We start from the raw sequence: 18,973 nt of genomic DNA, 5'->3' as shown, positions 1-18,973 counted from the left end.
GGCTTCCTGTCTAACAAGGGCCCATCCTCTGCTTTATTGCCAGTCTACAATGTGCTGGCCATTGCAGCGGGGACTTCTTGGCACTAGTCAGTCTACCTGGACACAGCTGCCTCCCGACTGGCACCAACCAATGTTAAGTCTGGAACCGCGCGACTGCTACGGCCGCAGGTTCGAATCCTGCCTCGGGCATGGATGTGTATGATGTCCTTAGGTTAGTTAGGTTTAAGTAGTTCTAAGTTATAGGGGACTGATGACCACAGATGTTAAAGCCCATAGTGCTCAGAGCCATTTGAACCAACCAATGTGCCTGCATGAGACCGTGCAACTCAGCCGTCCAAAAATGTTTCCACCCAAGTTCCAGAGAACAAACGCGCTTCCCTCGGCCCACCGTCGCTGTGTGCTTTTACTGCAGTCGTTTAAATTGGCACCCTATTCCTTTGAATGCGGGTAAAGCTTAACGTTATTCCTTCCCTAGAGGACACAAGCAAGAGCATTAACTACTGCCCACCATTTCGTCAAGCTATATGAAGTCAAATCGCAATAAAGATCATATTCCCTAAGAACATCAAGTGGCAAAACACCAAATCAGAAGTGAGAGTGCCCTGCAATCTCTCAAGTATATATGGAGAGCAGAGACCAATTGGGAACCATTGTAGCATCGATAGGGATCTTAAGGGGCGAATTTCACTGCCATAAACGACTTTGACAAACGGATAATTGTTATGGTCCAACGCCTGGTGACGAGAATCTGAGAGATGGAGAAGCTGGTTGGCTGTTTGCATGATTCTGTTGTGAGCAGCTACAGAAAATGTTTGATGGTTGGTGAAACCACAAGCAGGCGACAAGCTGTTGGACGTCCACGCCTCATCACGGAACATGGAGTTCAGAGGCTTGCCAACTCTGTAACTTAGGAAAAAACGGCGATCTGCGACATACCTGGCGACAGCGCACAATTCAGGTGCAGACTTAAGTGCATCGGAGCACACCATTCAGAGCACATTGTTGAACATGGGACTCAGCAGCAGACAACCCTTAAATGTTCCCATGTTGACCCAACAATATCGACAGTTACGATTCCAAGGGGCACAGAAACATAGAGATTGTACCGTGAGTCAATAACAAAGCATCGCTTAGTCGTATAAATCACGTTTCTGGTTGCTTCACGTCGATGCTTGAGTCTGGTTATGCTGTCATCCAGGCGAGCGGCTGCTCGAAACGTGGACAGTGCTGCAGATGCAGGCTGGTGGGGCAGTATTATACTGGCTACCATGGGACCTGTGATAGCAGTCCAAGTTTCCATGACGATAGCAATCGAAGGTTCCGTGACAGCTGTGGGTTATGTGAACATTAGTGGAACCATGTGCAGGCCTTCATGTTTGACGTCTGCCCCAGTGGCTATGGGATCTTCCAGCAGCATATGGAAACTGAAGGTGGAGGGGGGAGGGAGAGAAAGGAAAGGAAATGGAAGGGATTCCTGATGTCAGCTGCATCAAGACATTATGCAGGATCAGCGCCAACGAGCAAAAATCTGCGCCAGACTGGGACTCTAACCCGGTATCTCCTGCTTACTAGGCAGGTTGCTAAACATTGCGCCATCCAGGACACAGTGTTGGTGCACCTGTGCAGATTATTTTGGCACGCCTGACGGCCGATCCGCATTCCCACCGAGCGCCACCTACCCGCAGTACCTGCCCCTTTCCTCCATGCTCGCTACTCTGACATTCCCACAGGAGGTCGGGCGTATTTGTGCATCCACAATCTTGACGGTGGATCCATTGCCCATCTAGGCGAGTCAATTATATGAATGTGTGGTGTATGTTCTGTCGGAATCCGCAGCTGTGATGCACTGTGATGTCTTGGCCACCAAATTCGCCTGACAGATCCTTATGGAACACATCTGCGACGCTGTCGGGCGGAGTTCTTCACCCATAAACCACCCGCAATAATTTTCCGGATCTGCGTAAACTGGACGTAGACTCGTGGTGCCACATAGCTCCGGGAAACTGCTAAGGACTTGAAACTTCCTGGCAGATTAAAACTGTTTGCTGCACTGAGTCTCGAACTCGGAACCTTTGCCTTTCGCGGGCGAGTGCTCTAGCATCTGAGCTACCCAAGCACGAATCACGTCCCGTGCTCACAGCTTTACTTCCGCCAGTACCTCGTCTCCTACTTTCCAAACTTCACAGAAGCTCTCCTGCGAACCTTGCAGAACTAGCACTCCTGGAGGAAAGGATATTGCGGAGACATGGTTAGCTACAGCCTGGGGGACGTTTCCAGAATGAGATTTTCACTTTGCAGCGGAGTGTGCGCTGATGTGAAACTTCCAGCACTTGCCCGCGAAAGGCAAAGGTCCCGAGTTCCAGTCTCGGTCCGGCACACAGTTTTAATCTGCCAGGAAGTTTCATATCAGCGCACACTCCACTGCAGAGTGAAAATCTCATTCTGCTAAGGACTTGTCGAATCCATGACACGCAGAATCGCTGCTTTATTGCGTTCCAAGGACGGGCCAACGCTCTCTGTTAAGCAGGTGGTGGTAACGTTGTGGTACATCGGCATTGTTTAGTATATTATAGCTTTTGTCGAAGTCGCTTCAGTCAGCGGACTTGCGCATTTGCACCAATTTCGTCGCTAGAATGTTTCGTCAATGGTCTCTGTTCCGCTCATATACTTCTCTTGCCGCGTCACGTGCCCTCAGCTTGTAACCTCATGGTAGGCAGTTGATCACAATCAATAAAATATTCTGGCCTATTATGCCGTGGTCTAAAGGCCTTCACTTCAGAGCCCGACGTTTCGTCCCCGTCTGCGGAGGACATTTTCAAGGGGGATCGTAGCTTTGTTGAACGTCCGATTCACACCCTGGCTCGCTACTGAGCCAGTAGCTACTGAATCAGTTGCGAGCCAGGGTGTGAATCGGAGTTCAACAAAGCTACGATCCTCTGTGAAAATGTCCTGGGGACGAAACGTGAAAGTTTACATTTCACACTTGATGATGATGTATGGTTCGTGTGGCACTCAACTGCGCCGTTATCAGCGTCCGTTCAAAGTCCCAGCCTTTTATGTGGTTGATAATCATTTTTATTTTTTCCTTGTAACGATCTATAACAGTGTATAAAGACTGCTGAATTTTCTAAATAAGACATACATGTTTCCTTCAATAAAGAATCATTAAAAAAACTCATATTTTCTACTTTTTCGTATTTTATTATGCTACAGATATGGTAAACCTACCTCACTTGGTGATATTAAGGTTCGTAAATGAAGAAGTAAAACAAATATTCAGTCTGGATACCGTATATCTTACATGTAAGAGACCAATAAAATTCTGTACTAGCCCACAGTAAAGAACATTTAAGAAATGACAAATTATTGAAATAGAATGTAGTAAACAAAGTGGGCAAGCTACCTAATTTCGTTATAGCATACTTAATTCTGTGACATTATGTACTTAACTTCTGATAATGTGCTTAATTCCGTGATAATTTTCTTTTGCACTGTTAAAGTTCACTTAACGGACTTCTAATTCATTATCAGCCTCTGTGTCACTGCCACTAACAATTGTACAAATATTACACATAAATACCGTAGTATGAGGTGAGTCGATGGACTGACAACTTCCATGGAAACACTGCAGTCTTCTATTCTTTCCACAGCTGTAGCTCTCTTTACAACCGGTGCAAATGTCATCATTTCTTTTTTCTTTGGCTTCTGTTTTCCCTTACTTCAGTCCCAATACTATTTCCTGCATTTGCATTATGAAATTAACTAACTTAACTTCCAGTTCATTGGTAACGGCATACGGTTTACGCATTTTACCAATGGTCGTATTGTCTTTGTGACCATCACTGCAGTCTACATAGTCTTTTAAAGTACTCCATGGAATGGAGAAATGTTTAGAAGCTGTGAGTATCGACCACTTTTCTTCCAAATCCTTCTGAAGTGCTCCACGAAGGTAACCAGTTGAAGAGGATTGTCTTCTCTTGCTGTCATAACCCACTTTGGGCTTCTCTTTCTTCGCAGATTTGCTTAGAGTTGGAGACAATGTTTGTACAATGAATATAAAATTTAAGAGTTGTCGTTTTCCTGAATAAATAATTCAGTAGTAAGGAATTTAAATCCAACTATGACGATTAAGATTATAAGTATGTTCCATTGGTAAAACAACTGCGTATAAATGCCCGACTAATTACTTGAACAACTTACCGTAATGAACTGATATTATAAGATCAGCGCAGTAAACGAAGTATTTCCCTCCAAACAACAAACGATAAACTACCTGTTCAGCACACAGCGCTCATTCCCCTGTGAAGACATTCCTGCCATCCATTGAGGTCGATTGGAACTATGCGTGGGAGGTCTCCCTTACTAAAGGACAAAGAATATGTCTGCTATCACGAAATAAAATATCACGGAGTTGGAAAGGTTTATCCCAATGTTACGCTTTGCTACAGTGTGTCACGTTACAATCCGACATATCGGACCGAACGGAAAAATTACGAAACTCTCTACTTCCGGCAGAACAGTTAAGTGCGCTGAATACTGTGGCTCTTAGGGGTATTTGCGCTCTGCTGTAATTACCTATTCCCCTCACACTGATGACCCAAAACGTTATGATCAGTACCCACCACGTTCACAGCTCTTGGTCTAGTGACTGACGTTGCTGCCTCTGGATCACAGGGTCACGGTTTCAATTCCTGGCCGGGTTGGAGATTTTCTCTGCCAGGGGACTGGCTGTTTGTCTTGTCCTCATCATTTCATCATCATCCGTACAAGCTGCTAGATTGGGCTGTGTAAAGGGTGGGAATTTGGTTCAAATGGTTCAAATGGCTCTGAGCACTACGGGACTTAACATCTATGGTCATCAGTCCCCTAGAACTTAGAACTACTTAAATCTAACTAACCTAAGGACATCACACAACACCCAGTCATCACGAGGCAGAGAAAATCCCTGACCCTGCCGGGAATCGAACCCGGGAACCCGGGCGCGGGAGTGGGAATTTTAACGGACGCTGATGACGGCGCAGTTGAGCGCCCCACGGAGTAAAATGTAAACTTTCACGGCCGGAACTGTCACAAGTAATAAAATATTCCGGGTTATTATGTCATGGTCTAAGGGATTTCACTTCAAAACGCGACGTTTCGTCCCCAGGACATTTTCACGAGGGATCGTAGCTTTGTTAATCATCCGATTCACACCCTGGCTCACTACTGACTCAGTAGCTACTGGCTCAGTAGCGCGCCAGGATGTGAATCGGACGTTTAATAAAGCTACGATCCCCCTTGAAAATGTCATTTACAGATGGGGACGAAATGTCGGGTTTTGAAGTGAAATCCCTCAGACCACGGCATAATAGCCCGGAATATTTTATTAATTGTGATCATCATCAACTGCGCACCACTAGTTTATATGCTACCTGGTGGCGCGCTGAGGGCACGTGACGCGGTAAGAGAAGTACATGAACGGGAGAGAGACCACTGGCGAAACATTCTAGCGACGATAAGTGGTGCAAATGCGCAGTCCGCTGACTGAAGCGACTTCGTTAAAAGCCATATTGTTGTGGTCTAGTGCCTGGGAGCGAGCGTCTCGGAAACGACGAAGCTGGTCGGCTGTTCACGTGCTGCTGTCGTGAGGATCTGTGGAAAGTGGTTGAAGAATGCTGAAACCACGAGTAGGCGACAACAAGTCGGACGTCCATATCTCTTCACAGAACATAGGGATCGGACGCTTGCCCGCTCTCTACAGAAGGATAGGCGGCGATCTGTGGCAGATCTGACGACAGAGTACAGTCATGGCGCAGGCAAAAGTATTTTGGAATGCTCTTCAGCGCCCAGTGTTGAAAGCGGTGTTCTGCAGCTGACGACCGCGACGTTTTCCCATGTTGACGCAACGAAAACCTCATTGTGTTAACGGAGTGTGCGGGATCGTCAAGATTGGACCGTGGGTCAATGGAATAGTGTCACCTGGTCGGACGAAACACGAATTTTGTTAAATAAGATCGATGGTCGTCTCCAGATAGGCTGTCATTGAAGCGCACGGCTGCTCGAAACGTGCAGCACGCCACGGACACAGGCCGAAGGGAGCAGTATTTTGTTATGGAGAACATTCACCTGGGCTTCCATTCGACCTGTGGTAGTAATCGAATGTGCGATGACAACCGTGGTGGTGGTGGTGGTGGTTAGTGTTTAACGTCCCGTCGACAACGAGGTCATTAGAGACGGAGCGCAAGCTCGGGTTAGGGAAGGATTGGGAAGGAAATCGGCCGTGCCCTTTCAAAGGAACCATCCCGGCATTTGCCTGAAACGATTTAGGGAAATCACGGAAAACCTAAATCAGGATGGCCGGAGACGGGATTGAACCGTCGTCCTCCCGAATGCGAGTCCAGTGTGCTAACCACTGCGCCACCTCGCTCGGTGATGACAACCGTGGACTACGTTAATACTATTAGGAACGACCTGTAACTCCTTCTGCTTGATGTCTTCCTCAACATCGACGGCATCTTCCATTAGAATAACCGCCTGTGTCACAAGGTAGAATCGTACTGCAACGGTCTGAGGAGCAAGATAGTGAACTCACGTGACGCCTTGGCCATCAAATTTGGCTTATCTGAATCCGATGAAACACAACTGGAACACTGTCGGGCGTCAGCTCCGCACCCACAAACAGCCGCCTTTAAATTACAGGTTCAAAAATGGTTCAAATGGCTCTGAGTACTATGGGACTTAACATCTGAGGTCATCAGTCCCCTAGAACTTAGAACTACTTAAACCTGACTAACCCAAGGACATCACACATATCCATGCCCGAAGCAGGATTCGAACCTGCGACCGTAGCGGTCGCGCGGTTCCAGACTGAAGCGCCTAGAACCGCTCGGCCAGACTGGCCGGCTAAATTACAGGAACTGTGTGACCTGTGCGTAAGAATTTGGTGCCAAAAACCTCTGAAAACCTACCAAGTACATGTCGAATCCACAGTACACAGAATCACCGCTGTATTCCGTTCCAAAGGTGGACCAACACGCTTTTAAGCATGTGGGCTTAATGTCTTGGCTTATCAGTGTAAATGTGCTGACAGTCTCTAAAATTTCAATAGATGTAAACCAGTTCAAAAAATTGATTTAGCTGACATTCGGGATCATCAATGATGCAATAAAAATTTATTGTGTCATCAGAGTTCAGCCTAATTACGTGTTCTTTTAATACGAGGGAGCACGAGCTATATCAGAGAGGGTGCAAAACAGGTGCAAGTCATTATGTTGTAAAACGAAACCTGACCATGAGTCCATTTCGAATTACTCAACGAATTGCTACTATATTTATTTATCATATGATCAGAACAAACACGTAGATATAGCATTTGTGAACAATTGTGCACAATCACAATTCACACAGTCTTACATTTCCAGATCTAGTTTCCTGATCCATTCGATTGCTTTATGCGACAGCATTTTACATGACTGGTTACACAGTAACGGGATCGAAACAGGATGTTTTTTGTGTGCCACGACGGTTTTCTTGATTTCAAGTGGTGATGTTTCGCTAGTGTAGTATCTCCATGAATGGGTAGCTGAGGTTTCTACTGAATGTTGTTCGAAATCCTCAGATGAGATACTGATCGTTTTAGGGCTGGAGGTGTGATACTGCCGAGAACAGGAAGTCATAGATTGTTTGTTCTCCGAATACATCCCGCAGTTATCCGCAGCGCTTGACTGAGCTGCATGTCTATGTTCTTTGTGTGAGCACAGATGATGCAGGTCGAACAGCAGTGTTAAGCAACAGAGTATGCTGGGCTAACGCTGTCGATCTTACAATATGAGCATTAGCTCCGAATTAGGTATTAGCAAGTTTTTGAAGAATGTCGTTTCTTTGACTTCAGGAGCTAGATTTGAAAGATACTGGTTGTAAGTTATAGTTCTATCTAGTGTTATTTCTAGATATTTTGATGTACTGCAGTACGGTAAGATCTGGCCTCTGAGTTTAGCTTCTGGTTTGCAGTTTGCCTCTCTATTGCATACGTGAAATAAGATATAACTATTTTCTGAGGATTTAGTTGGAGGCACCATTTCTTGATGTATACATCCCAGACTTCCACAGCAATCCCCTAGAGACCCAGAGTCCAGGGTCATTGATCGAACCAAGTACAAATATCAGAAAACTCATAATATCAATGAAATTAAATAGCTTTATAACCTTCATGCGATTCATTAACATGGCCGATTCATAATTCAAGTTACTATTCAACACAAGCTACCATACGAAACTCCACGCTGCCTCTACCAAATCAAATCACCAACAGTTCCTACCACACATCTGGTCCCATCTGGTTCCGACGATAACTGCCCTCTGGCCAAAACCGCCTGTGCTTCTGGTTTCCTGTTCTTCCGCAGACTCGTCTCCCTGGGCCCTGACGTCACAAATCGACGCCAGAACGTGTCTCACAAGTACAATGTAACTTAATTAATTTACAAATATGATTCTTCAGTTTCTCCCGACGTATTTCTTGCTCGAACAGTCCACGGGTACTGCCGGTCCATAGTGTTCAACGGGCACAGTATTTCGGTCTACCAGACATGTCGCCATCGTCAGGTGCATTGACGAACTGAGCTCCTGAGGGCGGGCGGCCGTCTTAAATCCCCTTCCCTCGCGAGGCGTTCTCTCCGCGGTCCGCGCCCGCGCGTCAACGGTCGGTGAGACGCTGGCGTCGGCGTCTGTGGTGGCGTCGGTGTAATTGCCTCGTCCGCCCTAGTCGCCCGTTCGTTTCCTTTGCTGAGCGTCTTTTTAATTAGACTCAATGCTGGTTCCCATGCCCTGCTGAAGTTGTAGCCACAATGTCGGTTGATGTGTCCGTTCCTGGTACGAATTTCGATAGCCTCTCTAACGACGCTGTCCCAGTATTTAGATGTCTGTGAAAGGACCCTGGTATGTTGGTAGTCCATTTCGTGATTTTCGGACAAACAGTGCTCTGCGACCGCCGACTTGTTGATGTACCCAAGTCGAGTGTGACTCTGACGTTCTCGGCAATGATCCTCGATGGTGGGCACTATCTGTCCAATATAAGTCTTCCCACATTGACACGGAATCTGGTATATGCCGGCCTTCCGCAAACCGAGATCGTCTTTGACACTTCCCAATAATGCTCGCGTTTTATTTGGTGGGCAAAAGACAGTTCCTACTCGGTGTTTCCTCAATATTCGTCCTATTTTCCCCGATAGTGCACCAGTATACGATATATAGGCAGTGGCTATCTCTTTCTCCGTGTCTTCTTCCGTGTCCACGAGCTATACTGTAGAGGTGGGGCGGAGAGCGCGTCTGATCTTCCATTCCGAGTACCCGTTTTTCCGGAATACAGTTTTGAAGTGTTCCAGCTCTTGGGGCAGACTCTCTGCGCCAGAGATGGTGCGCGCCCTGTCAACACCGACTCAAAGGAAGGCCTCGGCGCTTGTTCGTGACGTCACGTCAGCTAGGTACAGCGAACGCCAGGTCTGCTGCAGGCATACTCATAATAGTGGTGTCTCCGACACAGGAAAATGTGAAACTATTGGCGGTAGTTGACCAACACACATTGTTCTGAGAGATTTCTGCAATCAATTAATTGTGCAATTCATTACACTTCTTAACAATTAGTGTACTCCTGAACTTAAATTTCCACCTGTTTTAAGGATTGACATACAAAAACAACTTCATGGTCCAGCAACAACAGAATTTGTGCTTCTTTACCTTATTTGTAAATCTGAGGAAGTTTGTACTGGGTTGCTTTTACAAGAAACTGTGAACGTATTGGTGCTCTTCTTTAGGTATCTTGGTTGACTATGGGGTGAGGAGCACTGAATGTTAATGAAATATCTTGCGATTGTACACGTTGGGGGAGGGGGTGGGAGACAGAAGAAGAGGCGAAAGAGAGATACTTGTTTTATCAAATAAAATTTTTTTATGTTATAAAGTTTCTCCTTTCAGTTGCAAGAGGGGAATATTTATCTTTTCTAATCTGCATGTTTAAAAAAGTTTAAGCTCAGCAGTATTTTCGATGTATGAAGCTATTTTGTTTCCTGTTTAGAATTCCTTTCGTTGAAAACGACAGTAATCTAATGACTGGCAACAGTTGGACATTTACACATGTTAATTAGTTCACACTTTCAGTGACGATGTCAAACGAAAATAAATAAATAAATAAAAGAAACGAGTTAATTGTAAGGAGGTTGGGGTAAGTTTCGATAGCAAAATGGATCAAGTAAATATAGTTACCTGAATGTAAAATACCCGAAGCTTGCAATGGGGTAAAGCATCTTCTCATATTGATCTACGTTTGTTTCGACGGGATTCAGTAATACAGAACTATGATCTTCATTTGTAGCTTTACGATAGTAAGAAAATCTTTCATCTAAATAAAACTGCAGAATCCAAAACAATACCAAACATTTTGTCCAAAAATAAGAGATTTTTAGTGATAAGCACGCCCAGGCGTTTCTGCCTGCCACAGACCTGGCGTTGGCCGTGCCTAGCTGACGTGACGTCATCAACAAGCGCCGAGGCCTTCTTTTGAGTCGGTGTTGGCCCTGTGCACCAGTGTTTTATCATACCAGGGTGGTGGCAGCTATCCGCTTGCAAATACTGGTCAGTGTCCATTTTCTTCCTGTACACCCCGTGACCCAGGGTGCCATCCGCTCTTCTTTTGACCATAACGTCCAGGAATGGTAATCTTCCTTCTGCTTCGGTCTCCATAGTGAATTTGATGTTCGGATGTATGGAGTTCAGGTGTGTAAGAAAGTCTAGAAGCTTGTCCCTTCCATGGGGCCAGATCACGTAGAAAACAAATGGGTTTCCATTTGGATGACGCCAGAGATTCCTCCTCGAAGTACTCCATATAGAAATTCGCGACCACAGGCGAGAGTGGGCTCCCCATTGCGACTCTTTCTGTTTGTTCATAGTATTCTTCATTAAAGAGAAAATACGTGGAGGTCAGAGGCCGTCTTCTCGTCAAGTTTCTGTGCAATAACCTCAACAGACTCTCGAAGAGGCACCCTAGTAATAATGAAACAACGCCAAACTGACCAGGATATCTGAGTCTTTCAGCTTGAAGTTGCCGAGACGTTTTACGAAATCCACAGAATTACGAACGAGATGAGGGCATTGTGCCCGTTGGACACTATGGATCGGCAGTACACCCATGGACTGTTCGCGCAAAATTTACAGATAATTCATACCTGTAATACACCCTAAGCCAAAAAAAACGACACGCCACAAAGGAGTTACGCAAAATGGTCACAAATATTGATATTCGTACAGGTATCGAAGGATAATGCAAAATTGTAAACGTTGGCGGTCGATGGATGAATGTGTGACGCTGCATGGCAGTTTCACCGCGCAGATGGCAAGGATGGTAAACAGGGGAAATGTCGACACCAGGGCATAAAATCTCATTCCGTGCCCTCAGTTGGACAGTAACTATGCCTCGCAGACAGGCACGTGAACAGTATTCGCGGAAGTCATTTGAGAGAGGACGTGTAGTTGGGCTTAAAGAATCGCTTGAAATTTGAATAGGAGCGATGTCACTATTCGACTATGTCGGTAGTAATGGGTGAACCATGGCCGAACACAGCGTCTAGGAGGAAGCCGTCGCTTTAGAGAGATGACAGAAAGTGGGGACCAAGCAATCGTCAAAGATGCACTCAGGAACCCGGATTCATCGTTATCATCAATCCGACGTGCCACTGGTACTTCAGTGACCACAAGGACGATTAATAGGCGGCACACAGAAAGAAGGCTGAGCTCACAGTGGCCATTGTGCTGACTACCGTTGACCGATGTACACCAACAAGCCCCTTTACAGTGGTATCGGCCATATTCGGCCTGGAATTTCACTGAATGGATTAGAATTGTCATCAGCGATGAGCCTGGCTTCGAACTGAGCTTCGACGACCAGCGAAGACGTGTCTGGAGACGCCCTGGACAGCGGTGAGATACCCAGCTGACTATCGCCCGTCATAAGGCCAGACAACCGTGAGTGACGGTCTGGGACGCCATTTTGTTTCATAGTACGATCGCTTTGCTTGTCATCTACATCACCCTTATAGCACAACGGTACGTAGACGGTATTTTACCCCTCGGTTTTTTTTTTTTTTTTTTTTTTTTTTTTTTTTTTTTTTTTTTGCCCTCCATGAAAAGCTATCCTGGGCTTACATGCGAGATGCGTTTAATAGTTTCCACAATGAAATATTGTCTCAAAATATGGTAGAAAACCCAAAGACATTCTGGTCGTATGTAAACCACACCAGTGGCAAAAAACCGTCAATAATGTCGCTGCGCGATAGCGATGGAAATGTTACCGATGATGGTGCCACTAAAGCGGAGTTACTAAATACATTTTCCGTAATTCCTTCACGAAAGAAGACGATGTAGATATTCCAGAATTCGAAACCAGAACAGCTGTTAGCATGAGTGACATAAAAGTGGATATCTTAGGTGTTGCGAAACAACTCAACTCACCTAGGAAAGGCAAGTCTTCCGGTTCAGATAGGGTACCAATCAGGTTCCTCTCAGAGTATGCAGACACAATAGCGCCTTTTTTTAGAAATCATATAGAGCCGCTCACTTGACGAAAGGTCTGTTCCTAAAGACTGGAAAGTGGCACAGGTCACACCAATATTCAAGAAAGGAAATAGGAGTAACCCCTTGAATTACAGACTCATATCACTGACCTCAATTTGCGGTAGGATTTTGGAGCATATACTGTACTCGAACATTATGAATCACCTTGAAAAAAATGGCTTATTGATACATAACCAACACGGATTCAGAAAATATCGTTATTGTGAAACACAGCAACCATGAAGTAACGAGTGCTGTCGACATGAGATCTCAGATCGATTCCATATTCCTAGATTTCCAGAAGGCTTTTGATACTGTTCCTCACAAGCGACTATTAATCAAATTGCGTGACATGGAGTATTGTCTCAGTTGTGTGACTGGATTCGTGACTTCCTCTCAGAGAGATCACAGTAAATAGTGATAGACGGTAAATCATCGAGTAGAACAGAAGTGATATCTGGCGTCCGCAAGGTAGTGTCATAGGCCCTCTGCTGTTCCTGATTTATATAAATGATCTACTTGATAATCTGAGCAGCCCCCTTAGATTGTTTGCAGATGACGCTGTAACGTACCGTCTAGTAAAATCATCAGACGATCAGTTCCAGTTACAAAATGATTTAGAGAGAATTTCTGTATGGTGCGAAAAGTGGCAATTGGCACTAAACAAAGAAAAGTGCGCGGTCATTCACATGGATACTTGAAGAAATCCGATAAATTTTGGGTGTACGATAATCACACAAATCTAAGGGGTGTCAATTCGACTAAATACCTAGGAATTACAATTACGAGCAACTTAAATTGGAAAGACAACATAGATAATATTGTGGGGAAGGCGACACAAAGACTGCGCTTTGTTGACAGAACACCTAGAAGATGCGACAAACCCACTAAAGAGACACCCTACATTACACTTGTCCGTCCTCTGCTGGAGTATTTTTGCGCGGCGTAGACTCCTTACCAGCTAGGATTGACGGAGGACATCGAAAAAGTGCAAAGAAGGGAGGCCCGTTTCGTGTTATCGGGCAATAGGAGAGAGAGTGTCACTGATATAATACGCGAGTTGGGGTGGCAGTCACTGAAACAAAGGCGGTTTTCTTTGCGGCGAGATCTATTTATGAAATTTCAATCATCATCTTTCTCTTCTGTGTGCGTAAATATTTTGTTTACACCCACCAACGTAGAGAGAAATGATCATCATAATACAATAAGAGAAATCAGGACTCGAACGGAAAGATTTAGGTGTTCCTTTTTCCCACGCGCCATTCGAGAGTGGAATGGTAGAGAAGTAGTATGAAAATGGTTCGATAAACCCTCTGCCAGGCACCTATGTGTGAATTGCAGAGTAACCCTGTAGATGTAGATGTAGATGTTCAGCAAGATAATGCCTGCCCGCACACGACCAGAGTTTCCACTGCTTGTCTTCGTGCTTGCCAACTCCTACCATGGCCAGCAGGGTCCCTGGATCTCTTCCTAACTCAGAACGTCTGGAGACATGCTAATCCAAAGCCTGCGGGATGTTTCCAGAGCTAGATTTTCACTCTGCCTTCCAAACTGGAAGGTAGGAGACGAGGTACTGGCAGAAGTAAAGCTGTGAGGACGGGGCGTGAGTCGTGCTTCGGTAGCTCAGTTGTGTGCCAGCACGGTAGCTCAGCGTGTTCGGTCAGAGGGCTGAGTGCTCTCAAAAAAAAAAAAAAAAAAAAAAAAAAAAAACCGAGTCAACGTACCAATGATCAACGTGAACGGATGTCTTGTGACGCCCGCCCAGACCAAACGCAACGAACTAAATCGAAGAAAGAAAGAAAGAAAAAGAAGTTGGTAGAGCACTTGTCCATGGAAGGCAAAGGTCCCGAGTTCAAGTCTCGGTCCAGCACACAGTTTTAATCTGCCAGGAAGTTTCATATCAAAGCACACTCCGCTGCAGAGTGAAAATCTCATTCGATTTGCTGGTCTGTCTAAATACAGTGCTGTTAATTGTGATATTATTTTAAGAAATCTGAGCCGTAAATCGCTTAGATATCAAAAGTAGGAAGAAAACTGCAGATAGAGGAAAGGATCGCCATAGTTTGGGGTACAGTGGCCATACCTAGCACCATAAGGTAGCATATGGGAGCCCTTCTTTTTTTTAAAATGGTTTCTGGTAAACCCATTTGAGCAGGCACAATAATGTGACTTTATGATACATCAGATATTCGGCAGACTTCTAGAAAATGTATAAAACAACATGTATTACATAAAACAAATACATAAATACACTCCTGGAAATGGAAAAAAGAACACATTGACACCGGTGTGCCAGACCCACCATACTTGCTCCGGACACTGCGAGAGGGCTGTACAAGCAATGATCACACGCACGGCACAGCGGACACACCAGGAACCGCGGTGTTGGCCGTCGAATGGCGCTAGCTGCGCAGCATTTGTGCACCGCCGCCGTCAGTGTCAGCCAGTTTGCCGTGGCATACGGAGCTCCATCGCAGTCTTTAACACTGGTAGCATGCCGCGACAGCGTGGACGTGAACCGTATGTGCAGTTGACGGACTTTGAGCGAGGGCGTATAGTGGGCATGCGGGAGGCCGGGTGGACGTACCGCCGAATTGCTCAACACGTGGGGCGTGAGGTCTCCACAGTACATCGATGTCGTCGCCAGTGGTCGGCGGAAGGTGCACGTGCCCGTCGACCTGGGACCGGACCGCAGCGACGCACGGATGCACGCCAAGACCGTAGGATCCTACGCAGTGCCGTAGGGGACCGCACCGCCACTTCCCAGCAAATTAGGGACACTGTTGCTCCTGGGGTATCGGCGAGGACCATTCGCAACCGTCTCCATGAAGCTGGGCTACGGTCCCGCACACCGTTAGGCCGTCTTCCGCTCACGCCCCAACATCGTGCAGCCCGCCTCCAGTGGTGTCGCGACAGGCGTGAATGGAGGGACGAGTGGAGACGTGTCGTCTTCAGCGATGAGAGTCGCTTCTGCCTTGGTGCCAATGATGGTCGTATGCGTGTTTGGCGCCGTGCAGGTGAGCGCCACAATCAGGACTGCATACGACCGAGGCACACAGGGCCAACACCCGACATCATGGTGTGGGGAGCGATCTCCTACACTGGCCGTACACCACTGGTGATCGTCGAGGGGACACTGAATAGTGCACGGTACATCCAAACCGTCATCGAACCCATCGTTCTATCACTCCTAGACCGGCAAGGGAACTTGCTGTTCCAACAGGACAATGCACGTCCGCATGTATCCCGTGCCACCCAACGTGCTCTAGAAGGTGTAAGTCAACTACCCTGGCCAGCAAGATCTCCGGATCTGTCCCCCATTGAGCATGTTTGGGACTGGATGAAGCGTCGTCTCACGCAGTCTGCACGTCCAGCACGAACGCTGGTCCAACTGAGGCGCCAGGTGGAAATGGCATGGCAAGCCGTTCCACAGGACTACATCCAGCATCTCTACGATCGTCTCCATGGGAGAATAGCAGCCTGCATTGCTGCGAAAGGTGGATATACACTGTACTAGTGCCGACATTGTGCATGCTCTGTTGCCTGTGTCTATGTGCCTGTGGTTCTGTCAGTGTGATCATGTGATGTATCTGACCCCAGGAATGTGTCAATAAAGTTTCCCCTTCCTGGGACAATGAATTCACGGTGTTCTTATTTCAATTTCCAGGAGTGTATAAAGGAATGAATAAGTGATATCAAAAGTAATTAGACTGATTAATTTATATAATCGCTTTACTAAAATGTTATTTGGTGAGGGAAGCTGTCAAGACTTTCTATTCATTCTGCTCCCCTTTCGGAATCGCTCCTGTTTCGAAAAGGTAAAAGGCCAAGTTCTGTGTTAGGCTACAAGGCACATGTTATCTGCTTTCTCCTCCAGATCAGGAAGCACCTGCTCAATACAGCACTAGCTTCGTCTCTAAGTGGCACTACAATTGCGGCTTGAGTGAAAAAAGGAAGACTAAGTTTTAACGTCCAGTCGACGATGAGATCATTAGAAAAAGGAGCACAGACTAATATGGGAGACTAAATCAGCCGCATCTAATTCGATATATACATATTATCAACACCTCACTGACTTTGATCGCGGTCATGCAATAGGGCTACGAGATGCAGGATGTATCTTCTGAAATACTGCAGAAAGACTTAGTATTGATGTAGCCAATCGTAACACCTCCGTTTTATTATCCCGACCTGATCTGATCGAATAGCAGCCCAATATTTATTATTAACATGACCGTGAACCTAATGGGGCTGGCAATCGGAATTAACTGCTACGGAAGTTGTCACATTCCAGTTCGTTCTGCTCAATACTATAATACTGAATGTCTGGTAATAAGGAACACCAACACAGTTTTACTAATTACGAACTTATATTCTTCTCAAAACACAAAAAAGGAGATAGCCACTGCCTTCGTCATACATATCTAATTACGGCTAATCTCAGCACAGGCTTTCGTCATTTTCCATTATCGTCACACGCTAATCCATCACTGCATCCAACACTGCAATCCAAGGTTAGGCCGGCGCGGTATACGCGAAACCAAATATCGGCACTAGTAACGTCACTGATCACTTTCGTAATGATACTTCTTTACTTTCCCGGTATTAATCCATTACATAGGGGTCTAACCACGGCGATGGCGACACCCTTCTCCGTTAAAGCCCTGTATTTCAACAATGGCCTTCACACACATATACCCGCCAACCACACTGGCACATCTCGACACTCGCTCACTCAACACGTCACAATCGATTGTTCGTCCTATCGACCTGTGCCGAGTGCCAAGTTATAGTAAGGGCCTATGGACCCCTTACACAATGCACATCATTATTGGCAGAGTGATTATGAGGATGTACTGTTGCAAGAAGATCGATCTCCACACGGCCATGTGGCATTACCGAGAAGGAAGACCATCGTGTTGGGCGTATAGTTCTGGAGCATTATATTGCGTCTGCAGCAGCAATTTGAGTAGCAGTTGGCACAATAGTGCAAAAACAAACTGTTAAAAATCAATTACTTCAATAACGAGTCCGAATTATAGGCCCTGTAGCGTGCATTCCACTGACCACAAACCCCCGTCATTCGCCACTGCAGTGGTGTTAAGCGAGAGCTCATTTGAGGGTAAGGTATAGGTCTTTTTTTTTTTTTTTTTTTTTGGAAGCTGTTGTGCATCGGTGCCAGTGATGGCCGTGTGTTGGTTATAAGAAGACCAGTTGAGGGCCTGCTACCAACCTGTTTGCTAGACATACCGGACCAACACCTGGAGTTATATGTCTGGAGTGCGATTTCATATAACAGCAAGATCACTCTCAACGTTATCCGATGCACTCTGACTGCAAATCTGTACAGCATTCTGGTGCTTCGACCTGTTGTGCTGCCATTCGTGAACAGCATTCCAGGAAGTGTTTTTAAGGAGGATAACGCTCGCCCACAAACCGCTGTTGTAGCCCAACATACTCTACAGTATGTCGACATGTTGCTTTGGCCTGCTGGATCACGAGATCCGTCTGCAATCAATTTACATTTTAATTACTGTTTGGGTTGATCAGCCTACAACATTTTAATTTTTCTATACGTATGGGAAATGAGGGCTATCAGCAGCCCAGCAGCAAGTGAAGAAACATCACACATCCACAAAAATAAATTATATGTATATAACTTATTTATTTGTGTGGATGTGTGGTGTTTCTTCACCTGCCGTTGCTAGCCCTCATACAGACACAATATTCAGTATTTACATGCAGGCAGTGTGCCCATAATTTGCATGCATGCACGACATACACAACGTAACAAACGGTTCATCCAACTACTTCACACATACATCCACTAAGTTCAAATGACTTAACGCATCACTCAATGAATAGCGTGAGTTCGGTAGTGTTCCAATCCTGTCCCTGGAGCTGAACCAGTTGTCATGCTGCAACAGCCCTTCTTTCAGCTGCTGTGCAGTATGTATCTCTAGACCTTGTGATCGAAAAACTACTTGCCACATCATATGAGGAGCGGGGCCAAAGCTTTTGAGCAGGCACCTTTTGTAATCCTCTATCGTGAGAGCCTTCGAGGCTGCACGATGCACACCATTAGCCCGTCTTTGTATGGCATCTGCATCTGTAGTATGCACATATTTTCGATCTGAGCACTACAAACTCCACAATCTATGAACCATTCGCCTCATCTTTCATCAGGTCGATAGCCTTCTTATTTGAGGTGTCATTCTGTAAGAATTATCAGTCACATATCCAGAAGTGCTGAACGTTTCAGGATTGTACGTAGTAACTTCATCTACATTTACATACATATTCCGCAAGCCACAGTACTGTGCACGGCGGAAGGAACGATATACCAATACTAGTCAAATCCTTTCCTGTGCAACTCGCAAACAGAGCAACGGAA

Source organism: Schistocerca cancellata, chromosome 6, assembly GCF_023864275.1.
Source record: "Schistocerca cancellata isolate TAMUIC-IGC-003103 chromosome 6, iqSchCanc2.1, whole genome shotgun sequence".
NCBI lineage: Eukaryota > Metazoa > Arthropoda > Insecta > Orthoptera > Acrididae > Schistocerca > Schistocerca cancellata.
Note: the sequence above shows the minus strand (reverse complement) of the source record.